General features: G+C 39.4%; 1 protein-coding gene across 4 annotated transcripts in view; it reads right to left on the reverse strand.

Annotated features, from left to right (window-relative positions):
• The window catches only part of ZNF704 (zinc finger protein 704), a 231,888-nt gene that overhangs the window by 198,053 nt on the left and 18,865 nt on the right, over positions 1–14,970 (reverse strand). The gene's annotated exons all lie outside the window — the stretch shown is intronic.

Here is a 14,970-nt window from a genome sequence, read left to right on the forward strand (position 1 = left end):
GATTTTAAAGTAAAAAAGAATATAGGCTGCTGAAGTTTCTCCCTTAAATATGCATTTCATTTAAGATACAATTTAGTATTCCTTTGAGCAGCAAACAGTAGGTGAAATTAAAAACTAAAGTTGAAAACTGATGAATTCACATTTTAGCTTGGGTGGTGCTCTTAATTCACAGCCAGCCAATTACTTGAACTAGCTGCGCAGATGACTAAATAAAATCTGCTAATAAATGCAGCTAGAGTGTATTTAAGAAATTAAGCAGTACATATTAGAATAAATTTGTTTATCTGCTGATAATAAATTCAGTTCTTTAAAATCAAAGGTCCAATTGGCCTATAAGGGTGTAGATAGGAATATGAGGGAGAAATACCTCCCAGAGTCATTCACAAGAAGGTATGTGAGTCAACAGAAGAGCTGGGCTAACCCACGACAAGTGAGTGCAGGCGGACCTTAACACAAAAAGGTATGCTTAGGCCACTTCAGCCTACTCATGATCCATCTTCTCTGCCTTAATGCTTTCGGGCTTCATGTTTGCCTAGCCAGCTATAATAAATGTACAATACATGTGTACATGTGTGTATATATGAACAAATCAATATAACACACACATACATACGTATTTCCTAGCAGAACGGACTGACAGAATATAAAACTTGGTATAAAGTATTTATGTTTTACCCATCTCTCTCCTCTAGTGGTCCAGAAGCTACTTGGAGGCAGAGAACAAGTTTTGCTCAGGTCTGTATCTGATATATGCATCAGATACATGTGACACCTGTGATATGCATACTTGGTACACGCTGGGTGCTTGATAAATGTTTACTTAGTTAATGTAATTAAGTGACAATAATATGTCAATGGAGCCAGTCTACAAGGCAGATCTGTAAAATCAGGAGACAGAGTAATTACTATTCCGTATTCCCAATACTCTACAGTATACAGAAGACAGTAACAAACAAGAATAGTAGTAGTAATAATAATAATGATGGCTAAGTTTACCAAGCCATTACTAAATACAAGACTGCACTGAAATTTCTTCATACATGTTACTTCACTTCAATCCCAAAACATTCTAAGAGAATGACCCTGATACCCAAATTTACAGGTAAAGAAACTAAAAGAAGTTATATAACTGACTCGGTCTCACAGATGTTTTTGCCTGCTATCTCCTGTCTACCTCTCTTCTGGTTACCTCCCATCAGTAATCAAACTTGCTCCAGTATTTCTTAGCCTGACCTCTGATCCTGATCAACTGCTTCACCTCTGCCATATTCCTCATCACAGCCAAGGTCTCCACCAAGATGTCCACATGAGCTATCTTCACTTCCCTACCTGCTAGTCCCTACCTCTTTGACTTATTGTGATTGAGTTCTACTTCACTTAAAGAAAAGATGCTTTTGCTAGAGTCACAGTGAACTATATGTCATTACATTTAACAAGTTCTCACTTTCCAATCTCTATTCTCAACAGTACTAAACATAATTAGCCTCGTCGAAGCATCATCTTTTCTTGGCTTTATGATACCAGGACAAGTCCCAATTCTTATTGGCAGAATAAAACAACAGAAATCTCTAGCTAGTTTCAACAGAAAGAGGGTTATTGATGGTTCACACATCTCCAGGAAGCCTGGTGAGTCAGCCTGGGATGTTCAACAGGACAACTACACAGAGAAACTGCAGTGAAAGATGAGCAGCAGGCACACAGCCAGGAGAAAAGTCCATCACAAACCTGACAAACCCGACAAAGTCCCCCAGCACTGCCTCCCACCACTCAAATCCCATGACAACAGGTCCTGAAAACCAGAACTTTCATGACAGGTGCCCCAGCAGCACCAGAAAACTTCGTCGACACTGCCTGTCAGACGATCTCTTCCGCATGTGGCAACCCCTCACTGTTTTGCTCATACCTCTTGTCACGTGCCACATGCGAAAGCGCTGTTGGCAAAACCTAAGTCACACAAAGTTCTAGCTGCGAGGTATTCTGGGAAATTCTGGCCATAGCAGCATAGGAAAATAATATGGAGGGGAGGGCACAGGTGTTGAATGAACCAATCTACAGTATTTGCCACACCACCATCCATTTCTGGATTCCCATATTTTTGGTCTTTGCAGCCTCTTCTGTCTGCTACCCCCAACATATATTTTTCATCTATGCACCTCTTTCTTTTCCTATTGCCAACATCATTTGTCACTTGGACGACTGTAATACCTTCTGGTCTAAACTACCCATGTCTACTCTTAACCCCCAAGAATCCACATTATTCAGAGACTCAAATAAGGAAGATTTTATAGCTGCAACGTGCCATATAAAATCTATTTCTAATAAACTATTGTTCTTAGTTACAACTTTTTAACCTTGGAAACATAATTTTAAGTAGGCAGCTACCTATGTGTTACAACTTGAAGATGCTAGAAAGATCCCTGGTCATGATCTATAGCTCAATGGCTAAGGATAATGCCAAAAATTCTAACAATGGGGTTAAGTAATGTTTATGTCAACCTTTAAGTGATAAATTTCCCAGGAAAAGGAGTCTATGCTTTTTTTGTGAAATCATATAAAACCGGAATCAAATCCCTGTTCCTTATGCACTTTAAGGTATGGTCCTCTCCCACAGAATAGAGTAACAGGTTGGTAGAAAGAATTCAATGGAAATATCTAATAAAGTGACCGATGCATGGTAAACAGGCAATGAACTATAACCCTTTCTCTCTGCCAACACCTTATTGAGAATTAGTTTGTGAGAGTGATTGATATCCAGTGTGATGGTTAATGAAAGACACAGAGTTGTAGCAATCTGATATAGGCTTAGTGTGTAAAAGGATTACAAACACATAGAGAAGGAGGTCTCCATGGAGGACCACGGAGCTCTGCTCAGAAAGAACAGTACAGGCCACCAGGGACAGCCAGAGGGAGGTAAGGCATCGGGAGCCTACAGTGGGAAATGGGTCATAAGAAAAATAGAAAGAGCAATAAAATCAGGAAGTGATCACTAAATCCATCTTACTTGCTTAAAAAAAAGCTGGTGGTTGGAGCGAGCCCAATGGGGAGCCATCAGTGTCTCTGACCACTGTCCATATCACCCCACTTGTTGAGCTCGATCCTGACTCAGAAGAGCCTAGGAAATAGGAACCACAGTGAAAGATGAGCAGGAAGACTAAGTGCTCAGCAGTTGTACTTCACCCCTTGTTCTGCTCGTTGCCCCAGAGCTCATCCAACAACAGCAGCAATCTTCCTCACATCAACGGATTCCTACATGAGCCTCCTTAGCAGGGACAGAGGACAGGCCTGCAAGCTAGGCTACATGCCAAGCAGAGGCCTACATTCTCACCTGCTGATGTGTGCTTTCATCTCCAACTTAGGCAATGAGCCAAAAGGCGACCCTACTTTGGCTGTTGCTAAAATGCACCCGTGGCTGCTTATCACTGCTAATTGTGGAGAAGAGACTATTTTCCATCATTATTTCTTACATATTTGGCCTATGGACTAACTCAGTCTATAGTTTTTTCTTAAAACAGGAACCTTATATTATTATAAACTTTACTGATTTAGTAAGTTAGGAACTTTGTATTCATTTGCATATTCTAGCAGGGAGCTATTTAGTTTAGCACTTTCAAAGACAGAATTTATAGGAGACGGGATTTTGTCAGTGGTTTACAAGCTTCGCATACCAACGTTCTCCTTACAAACACACCATGTGGCCCTAACACCCCGGTACAAGAAATGAAACTTGGCTGGCAGCCACTAGTGCTTATCACAGGACCTTACACAGCGCAAAGACATGTGTTTATGAATGTCAAAGGTCACATAGTCTGTTTTTTAAAAGCTGAAACTCTTTGCTCACATGTTAGCTATTTGAAGGATATTCTATAAAAAGAAGGTAAAATATGAATAAGCCACAATTTATTCTCTAGCTTCGAAAGGCAAATAAGTTGTTTACAGCCAGAAACATGTACATTCTTCCAGGAAAACAGCAGACAAGTGATAGACACTATATAAACACCTTCTGTATCTCTGTATAACATGCAGTTTTTAAGTACATGTTAATACATTAATTCTCAACCAAAATAACTCTTAGTTTTCTTATTTAAAGATCATTCTCATGGAACTCTTTATAAAAGAGGTTATATAAAAGCTTCAAAGACAAAAATTCTAAAGCTTGAATATTTATTCCAACCCACACATACACCAGTCTCCTTTTTCCTACTGATAATAAGAAATAAAGATATTTTAGCAGACCTTTGAAAAGGGTGTTTGCTTGAAAAGTAGTCATTCATTCAAAAATATTTTTACTTGGTATTGTAGGCAAAGAGGATAATAATGGTGTGTGTGTGTGTGTGTGTGTGTGTGTGTGTGTGTGTATACTAAAAAGGTATAGGGGAGCCGAGGTGGCTCAGTCAGTTAAGCATCTGACTCCTGTTTCAGCTCAGGTCATGATCTCACAGTTGTGAGTTTGAGCCCCACAATGGGTTCTGTGCTGACAGCACAGAGTCAGGTTGGAATCCTCTCTCTCCCTCTCTCCTGCCTCTCCCCTGCTCTCATGCACACACACTCTCTCAAAATAAATAAATAAACTTAAAAAATAAATAAAAAGGTATAAAGTCCGTACACTCACGGAGCTTGCAGATTAGTGGGAATGAGGGGCCTTAATAAATGAATTACACAAGCATAAATGATATTATAACTGCAGCAAGTGCTCTGATAGGGATGCATGTGGAAAAGCTATGAACACATAAGAGGAGAAAAATTAGAGAGTCTGGGAAGGCAACTGTGAGAAAGTATCTTTGTTGGTTTGGGCTGCTATAACAAAAACACCACAGACTAGTTGGCTTAACCAAAAAATATTTGTTTCTCCCAATTCTTGAGCTGAGAAGTCCAAGATAAAAGTGGCAGATTTGGTGTCTGGTGAGGATCAGTTTCCTGGTTCAGAGAGAGCTGTGTCTTCACATGGCAAAGACGGAGAGCTCTTGGGCTCTTCATCTCTTTATAAGGACATCAATTCCATGATGGGTGACCACCTCCATGACCTTATCTAAATCTAATTACCTCCCATAAACCCCATCTCCATATACGATCAGTTGATAGAAGGAACTGATGGATGGGTAGAGGTCTGATAAGAGGTGGAGCTATTTAGATGAAGGGCTGTTGTGAAGAAAGGCATGGAAAGTTTGAAAACTTGGGGGGGAAAAGTCATCAAAGCTGGCAACCAGAATAAAGGACGGTATAGGGGGTGAGATGAAGTCGAAGAGATAGAGAGGCCCAGACTGCATATTATGAGCTGAACTGTGTCGTCCCAAAACTCACATGTTGAAATCCTAACCCCCAATACCTCAGAATATGAGTATATTAGGACATAGGGTCTTAAAGAGGTACCTAAGGTACAATAAAGTCATATGGGTAGACCCTAATCTAATAGGACTGGTGTCCTTGTAAGAAGATTAGGACACAGGTAACACACAGACCAAGGGATGATCATGGGCAGACACAGCAAGAAGGTGGCCATCTGCAAGCCAGGGAGAGAGACCTTAGAAGAAACCAAGGCTGCCAGCACCATGATTGTGGACTTTGAGCCTCCAGAACTGTGAGAACACAAATTTTTGTTGCTAAAGCAATAGAGTCTATGTTATTTTGTTACGGCAGCCTTAGCAAACCAAGGCCATACAGGAAGTGGTAAAAAATGTGATCTTGATCCTAAGACTATGGAATCCATGGACAGGGTTTAAACTGAGGGTAGAAGCAGTGATAGATGAGATATGCCACTTGCTCTGGCTGCTGCATCCAGGTGAACTGCCGAGAGACTGAGTGTGGCAGGGCGTGGTAAACTGCATCCTGGCTCCCCAAGACATCCTCATCCTAATCTCGGGAACCTGTAAATGTCACCTTAGTAACTCTGCAGCTGTGACTGAGTTAAAGATCTTGCAACAGAGAGAATATCCAGAATTTTCCAGGTGGGCTCTAAATATAAGCCTAAGGGAGATTTCACAGGGGAGGAGAAGGGCATGTAATGACAGGGACAGAGAGTAGAACAATATGCTTTGAAGACAGAGGAAGGGCCTACAAAACAAGGAATACACATGGCCACCGGAAGCCGAAAAAGGCAGGAGGATGGGTTTACCACTAGCGCCTCCGGAAGGAAGCAACACCACCCATACTTCGACTCTAGTCCAGTGAGAACCATTTGGACCTCTGGGCTCCAAAAACAGTTAGAGAATAAATTTGTGTTGTTTTAAGCCACTAAATTTGTGGTAATTTGCTACAGTGGCAACAGGAACCTACTGTATGGAGAGATCAGCTATGAAGCGGTAAGCACTAGCCTAGCAGAGAGATGCCAGGATGGTGGTGGCTGCCATGGTGGGAAGACTCGCTTGAGAAACACTGAGGAAGTAAAATGAACGTGAATGGATGCCAGATTTGATCTGGAGGGGAGGTGAAGGAGAGGGAGTCAGTGAGAAGAAATTGTGGTCTTCACTTCCTTACCACAAGGACAACCAGGAACTGACGGAGGAGTCAATTTACCAGCCCACTCTGGGACTCAGCATCTGATGATGCATTTAAAGATTCAAAGACAGGAAAACAAAAGATGTTTTCTTCTCATTTTACTTCACCTTGGAATTTTTAAATTTTAAAAATCTACCTCCAAACTAAATATGCTATTAAAATGTTGTGGAGACGATCAACACTCTTAGTTTTAAAAAATGCTTCTGAGTGTGGACTATTTCTTGACTTTGATTTTAAGAAAACCTGGAGCCGTTGAAGTACTCAACCATGAAGATATAAGAATGGGAGTTATGGAGGACCTATTCTATTCTCTGTGCTTATTATATATTTATGCTCTCCTCCATAAAGTTTTAGCCTCTCAAAACCACCCAAAACTAATATTCACAGACTGGCACATATTATTTAGTAATATATAGCTCTGCAGCACCGCTGCCACACCCTTCCTTACTTCCACAGTGATTCTGATCCCACAGAGCTCCATGCAAACACAGTCATCAGTAGGGCCCTGTTCAATGCCAACTCTAATGCAGAACATTTCCTGCACTTGCACTTCAATTTCCTCACACCGGAGGCTGACCCTGCTGATAAGAAGAGTCTTGGCTACATTTACGAAGTTCAAGCATTTGATTAAAAGTGGTTCTGTGTGACTTGTGCTATTTACCTTTCTCACACATTTGCCTGGCTTGTATCAGAACAAAAACGAGCTAGCATGTTCTAATACTCTGCATTCCTCTTTTAAGGATGGGATATTCCACACATCTAAACTTCTGCAAACATGGCCTAGACTTTAGAAGGTCTTTCAGAACTGATGAAGGAACCATCTTAAAGATTTTGAATTCACTATCAGTAAAATCGTAAGGAACCATCCTCAGAACCATGAATTTAGACTTGCTTATGGAGTAAGATTTCAAAGCAGAAGAGGCACACCTGAAAATCCCAACACAGAGGAAGAATACAAAAAAAAATCTTAAAAATTATAGCAACCTGGGGCCATTTTACTCAGTGGATAATGTCGCTGAATGACATTAAGAGTCTCATGTTAAAGCCCCAGTACGCGATGCTCCTAAATCACCATGTTCATCCTTGATCGGGGGAGGGAAGCGTGCACCTTAATTTTAGAAGATTTTAACAAAAATTCCTAAAGTAAAATGGTTAAGCTCTTAACCTCTGCTGTACTAAAAACTACGTGGCACTATTCATGTCTAGCAACAGTAAATAAATAAAAGGAAGCATGTCTTTTTGTTTTCCATACTGCCAGGTGTTGTGTTGAATGTGCAAGATTCTGAAGCTGGGCCACGAAGCTACCTTATTGCCTGACTCTTTTCCAGAAATGCTGCTCATGAATCATGCATGACTAAATCAGCCTTTTGGTTTTGCAGAGACTTACATCCCTACCTCGGTAATCCAGGACCATCCTAATATCACTGATACGTTAAATTCATTGACTAATGACTTGCATGCTCTTCAGTAGTGTTTTTTAGCAGATGCTCTTGAGTAAAACTCACCTGTAGTTTCTAGCAGCAGCTATTCATTTCCTAAGCAGATACATTAAAATAAATTGATATTTTATCTTGGAGGAAACGTACTAAAAGGCATTTCAATTTATTGAGTAACCCAGCTTTTAAAATATAGAGACTTAATAAATGTACACACACATACACACAAATCTTCTATTCTGAGAATGCTGTCGTTGGTATATTTTTTAAATGAATCAAGAGGTCTTTGGCGTTTACTGGGGAACTAAATAGATTATCTAAAGTCAAGTAGTATGTCTTCCACAAAAAACTAATTATAGCATTGTCAGAGCTCTCAAAGAAGGAAGTATTTTCTAAGTAGTCTATTGAAGCAGTCATGTTTCTGGATAAGTTCTTCTTTTGGCTGGGGTTAACCTGGTTTCCACTCCTAAAAATACTTCCACTCTTTCAATCTTCATTGGAGATAAGGAATAATTGGTCAATATTCTTTCAGAATATCAGTTCATCCATCGGCAAAAACATGAACCTCAACTTACACCTCACATGTTCTATAAAAAGTAACTTGAAATACATAGCTGGTGTGAATATAAAATGACATAGTCACCAAGGAAAAATTATAGCAGTTTCTCTAAAAAACTAAACATGCACTTAACCATAATTGATCCAGCGATTGCACTCTTGGGCATTTATCCAAGAGAAATAAAAACCTATATCAATGTCCACAGTAGTTTTATTCATAATAGCCCCAAACAGAAAAAACCCAAATGCCCTTCACTTAGTTAAACTGTGGTACATCCATGGATGTAAATGTATTTTTTAATTAAAAAAAATTTTTTAAGTAAACTCTATTCCCAATGCGGGGCTCAAACTCACAATCCCAAGATCAAGAGTTGTGTGCTCTACCAACTGAGCTAACTGGGCTTCTCAAGGTCATATCAATGTTTAGAACTAAAAATGTTAATATGTTGATGTGGAAAGAAATGCAACAACTTGGTATTGGTTCAAAACCTCAGAAGCTTCCCAGGTGAAATGTGAAACTGGCCCTGATGCATAGAGGGCAGGAAAGACTGAAGAAAGAGGCAGACAATTCTAAATAGGGAGGGAGCAGGTTAATAAGCAAGGGGACTTATATTCCAGGCTTGTCTTGGGCAGCCACGAGACAAGTAGATCTCCACATCTACCCACCAGGATCTTAAAAGCTTAAATAGAGGCCTTAACTGGGTTCAGTTACATATACCATCACATCTACCATCCAGATGGTCTCAATAACACCTTCTTCTCTCATGCCTACATCCTTAAAACAGCTCTGGTGTGGGAATGGTGAGCAGAATGAATATTTACATTCTAAGAACAAGGGAGGAGGTAAGGAGCCTCTGACTTCCCAGGTCCAGCTCTCAGGTCAGCTGGAGGTCATGTCCTCTTGATTACCTTCTCTAGCACTTGGATGGATCTCAAGGGAACTATGTTGTGTGAAAAGAACCAATCTCAAAAGGTTATACTCCATATGATTCCATTTATATAACATTCTTGAAGGACAAGATTATAGACATGGAAAACAGATTGGTGGCACCTAGGCATTAGGGATGCAGGGACAGGAAAGAGGTAGTTGTCACTATTAAAGGGCAATAAGGAGGGATCCTTGTGACTGGACTGTTCTATCTTCACTGTGGTACTGGTCACAAAAAGCTACACACGTGATGATACTGCATGCACATACCCACACAGGGCATGTAAAACTGGCGAAATCTGCATGAGGCCAGTGGATTATATCAATTATCAGCATCCCGGGTGTGATAACGTACTGTAGTTAAGCAAGATGTTACTCTCAGAGGAAACTGAGTGAAGGTTCTATTCTGGAGGCTTGTCCTATGGCTTCACTGTTCAGTGAAATAGGTTTCTTTTTAGAATTTAGTTTTTCTTGCTCCCAGTAAAGTATTTCCTTTTTTAAAAAACAACTATGACCATAACACTGGGATTCAGTTAAGTTTGTTATGTTTCATTCTCAGTTTTTCCTGAAATACTATTTTGCGTTAATAAGCAATGGTAACTTGCTGGCATTTTACTCAAATACACTGTGATTTTGCTGACTTCGTACCTTTATTCATATTTGCTTTTTAATCATGTACTAGATGGAACTTTATTCCTAACTGTGGTTAATATTGTGGCTTGCTTTTTCATTACAGCCCCATTATTAGCTTTATATTACATGTGTGGTATGAGATTACATTCAACAGAAATTTGTCTTTTTTGTTTGCTGTTAGTATTCTCTTAACACAGAAACTTAGCTGTTCACACATTTTTTAGAACAGGTAGGCTATCAGGATCTTTCCACAGCCAGTTATTTCTGTATTTATAAGAACATGACTTAAAATCCATGCCCAATACAAGCACGGGATAAAAAGTACTTAATCACCTCCCTCCCCACAAAAAATCCTCCTTATGAAATTGAAATGCCTCTTATAAGTTGTATGCCACTGGCATGATGTGTCCTCAGCAATGTCAGAGAGGCTGCTATCATCCTTACGCTAATGCCTCATCTCCCTGTCTTCCACAGGCTCCTTTCTGTTCCCTGGTCTCTGCACTCACTCTGTGCTTTCCGGTGTTGTCTTGCTTTGTTTTCTACCTGGAGTACCATTCACCTAATTCTGTACTTTACAATCTCTTTTTCAGCCTTTATTTTTTTTAATGTTTTATTTATTTCTGAGAGAGAGAGAGAAAGAGTGTGTGTGAGCAGGGGAGGGTCAGAGAGAGAGGGAGACACAGAATCTGAAACAGGCTCCAGGCTCTGAGCTGACCGGCAGCACAGAGCCCAACGCGGGACTCGAACCCACAAACCGTGAGATCATGACCTGAGCCGAAGTCACTTAACTGACTGAGCCACCCAGGCACCCCTCTTTTACAGCCTTTAGAATTAGTTCTAACATCATTTACTCCAAAGCCTTCATGGACTCCATTAAGTAGTTAACTTTCCCTTTTCTATGTTCCCAGAACACTTTTGAGCTCATTACTATGGAACTCAGAAGACTGTACTATAAATACCTGCAAATATGTTTGTTTCCTCTATTTGACAGGAACACCTCACATGGGGACCATGGGAAAGTGCCTGACATAAAGCAGGTGACAAGTAAAGCACGTTTGCTTCCTGATTGTCCCTAGCCATCAGCCTGCTAGGTCAGGCTATTGTTTCGTTTTTGGAAAACAGTGGCAAGTTTATGCTCATGATCTAGGGAAAATGCATGAGCCAACGACAAGGCAGGGACACAATTATTTTTTCCAGCTGACTTTGGCAGGGATCTCTCAGGATCTGCATTTAGAGAGCAAAGGCTGAAAGAGAAAACCCCTGCCTGCTCAAGATCCTGTATGTTAAGAGGCACATGATGGCTGGGACTTCTTTTTCTCTAGGGCACTCTGACTTTGAGAGCAACAGCTAAGAAAGGAATCAGTACTCTCAGTCAGCAGAGACCCCTTGAAAAACGCTCAGTGTATGTCCAACATATTTTGCACACAAAGGTTAGAATATCATCTCTTGGATCTTTAAGATCTGCACCTGGAAAAGAAAGATAGGAAAGAGATATGAGGCCTTTCTGACAAGGCGATGAATTCTTAGACAGCTGTTGGGAATGAGTGAAATCATTTGGGAATTTACTTCCATATTGTTGTACTCATGGTAAAAATAATACCATCAATATTAGTGGACATGTGCCACATAAATTGGTTTTTAATAAAAGAAGTTCCTACCCCTTTAATGGATAAACTTTAATAATTTTTGTTGCAGATTTCTCTAAAATGTATTCATTGCCTTCTTGTCTCTCTACTGAGCATAACGAACTTTTCTTGAATGGTACAAGGTCATGAAAATATTACATCGCAGTCCTGAGTGATGTGCCTTCAGGAGTTCCTTGCCACCACATTAAATGAATCCAGAGTGTTAAACTTTCTTATTCATATGCTCACTTGCACAGTGCTTGAAATATAGATTCCAGATCCTCCATCAACATCAGTTCATGCTTGTTGCTTCTTCGGACATTGACTGTTCGTAGGGAGATGTACTTTCTTCTTGCTAATTCCCAACTTTTAATTTGCTGCAAGAAACCATATAACCACATTTGTGTGGACTGTGTTGAAGAAGAGTGAATAAGGTAAAGGGTGTGTGTCTCACTGGACTGAAAACTCCTAGGAAGTACGAAATAATTATTGCTATTTTTGAGTCCCTGACATGCCTAGCATGGTGTTTTGCATAGCATAGCACTAAATAAATGTTTTCTGATTTGACTTAAGCAAGTATGAGCTGTATTTTTATGTCTATTCCAGCTGCTCTAGCATTGTTAGCTTACTTTTTTATTTTAAGGTAGGGCACCAAGAATAGTTTGCCAGACATGTGATCTTCCTGTAAGTGAGATCACTCCTGTGGTCTGGAAGGATATACACAGCAAGATGAATGAATGGTGGTTACCTGTGAAAGATAAGTGGAATTTTGGATGATTATTAGCTCCTTTTTTCTTATCAGCACTTAAAAGTATTCTACAAATATTGCCTCTATAATATAAAAAGTTATGTCAAACCCAGGGTTATTTTAGATAGAAATGTCAGTTTTCCAATTTACAATTTCCAGATGCCAAATTTCCGATTCTGTGAAAAAGGGACTTCAATGAAGAGGAAACACAAGGAAAAACGTAAGCAGCGGGGATCCCACAGGAATGAAGATAACAATTATTGGGGAAGAAAACAACATGGCAGAAAAAACAAATAGGACATGGTAATGGATGAGATACAGAAAAGGTGATAGAGGAAAATCATCAGCGAGTATCTGTACGATGACTTGCTTCTTCTTTCATTTTCTGTTCATTTGAATGCTTATTGAGTTTGTGTTCCTACACAAGCATTTTTGGGGGGTTCTTATACCACTAAGAATGGGGTAAATGTAAATAAATAGGTGTTTGGGGGAGGAGGGGACAAGATGATGGCCTGGAAGTTACTGAGAAACAAGATGGGTATCACTAGTTTCACATGAGTGAACTGACTAAAGCAAGAATGAGTCTCAATGAAGATATCAACATGAAAATCTACAAACCCATGACAAATGAGATAAAAACAAACAAGGGGGAAGATCAGAAAGGAAGGGCTCGAAGTCATTTATTACATCATCTTGAAAGAACCATTCCTCTTGCCATGGTTGCCTCATGATAAAACTGTAAGGATATTATAAGAGGTACCATATATGGGACGACTCTAAAGAATGTAAAACACTTTAAGAACAGAAGGCATAATCAATGTTTTGCTGTCACCCATCAAAGGGTAGAAAGAAGAACAAAACATTCATTTTCCATTACATGTTTAAAAAAACAAAGTCTTCTTTCCCACGTGATAAGCTCCAAGTCCTATATTTTCCCCTGCTTCTATTCGCCAGTGCCTTCCTGTCCACTTTGCCAACTTTTTAAAAAGGATACACCAAAAATACTTAGCAAAGAGTAGAGGGGCTCCCTGAGCAGAGCTCTCCTTCCCAACTCACTGGGCATTACATTACAAGAGAATATAATTAGAGAAACTTGCCTAACTTTGGTGTTGGTATCAGAGTCTCAAAAACTAATTTTAAAACAAGGCTGTTAAGACAGCAACATTAAAATGGAATTTCTTTAAATAGCTATAATTCTATTTCTCTTCGTAGTAAACTAAAAACATGAATACCATTTACTACTTAATCCTAGTTACTAAGCTTAAGTTTTAAATTCCACTCTTTTTTGCTTAAAGCAACAGGAAAAAAAGGGGGGACAGGAGAATAGGAGTCAGCAAATATGAGCTTAGACTGGCTTTGCAACTTAGCAAATTATTAACTGCTGCCAGGTTTCTATTTCTGTGAAATAAAAACAGCAATATGAGTCCCATGCTTTCACGATCCTTGTAGCTGTCATTTCATAATATTTATTAGTTTGACTATTCTCCCACCAAACTGAATGTCCCACGAGGACTACATCCTTCTTGTTCAATAGTATATTCTCTGCATTCAGTAAAGAGGCTGGTACAGAGGAGGCACTAAATGAATCTAATGTTTGCCCATCCCAAGATAAAAGTGACCGCAAAGGAAATTTACTTAATTACTGATCTATTTTCTTATGTCTTTTAATGAGCAAATGTCTTCAATTTTGGTTAAGTCTAATTTATCTATTTTTCTTTTATATTAGTACTTTGTAGTTCTTACCTGAAAAACCTTTGCCTACCCTAAAATAGCAGACAATCTCTTCTATTTTATTTAAGAAGCTTTACAAGTTTTAACTTCTATATTTGTATTGATTCATTTTGAATGAATGTTTGTGTATGGTACAAGGTAAGGGTACAGGTTTGTTTTGTTTTGTTTTTCTTTTCATACGGGTAGCGTTTCTAGGATTATTGGTTGAAAAGACTTCCCTGAATTTCTTTGGGGCCTTTGTTACACCATTTTTGTGTGGGCCTACTTTTGGGGCTCTCTATTCTGTTGTTTAAATCTGCCTATCCTATAGCACCAGGAGCACATTGTCTGGATTACTCCCACTTTATTTTTTTTTAATGTTTATTTATTTATTTGGAGAGGGGGAGGAGGGGGCAGAGAGAGAAAGGGAGACAGAGAATCCCAAGAAGACTCCACACTCAGCACAGAGCCTAATGCAGGGCTTGATCTCACAACAGCGAGATCATGATCTGAGCTAAAATCAGGAGTTGGTCACTTAACTGACTCAGCCACCCAGGTGCCCCAGACTACTCTCATCACTTTATAGCAAGTCCCAAAATCAAGTAGAATAAGTCCTCCAATTTTTCAAAATTGTTTTGACTATTACAGTTATTTTGCATTTCCACCTATATTAGCTTGTCAATTTCTGCAAAAATTCTTGCTGAGGTTCTGACTGGGATCATGTTGAATCTATAAATCCATTTGTGGAGAACTGACATCTTTTTTTTTAATGTTTGTTTTCTTTTGAACTTTAGGGTTTTTATTTATTTATCTTTTATTATTTTTTTAAGAACTTAATAT

This window comes from Hyaena hyaena, unplaced genomic scaffold (genome assembly GCF_003009895.1).
Source record: "Hyaena hyaena isolate Hyena2069 unplaced genomic scaffold, ASM300989v1 scaffold_358, whole genome shotgun sequence".
NCBI lineage: Eukaryota > Metazoa > Chordata > Mammalia > Carnivora > Hyaenidae > Hyaena > Hyaena hyaena.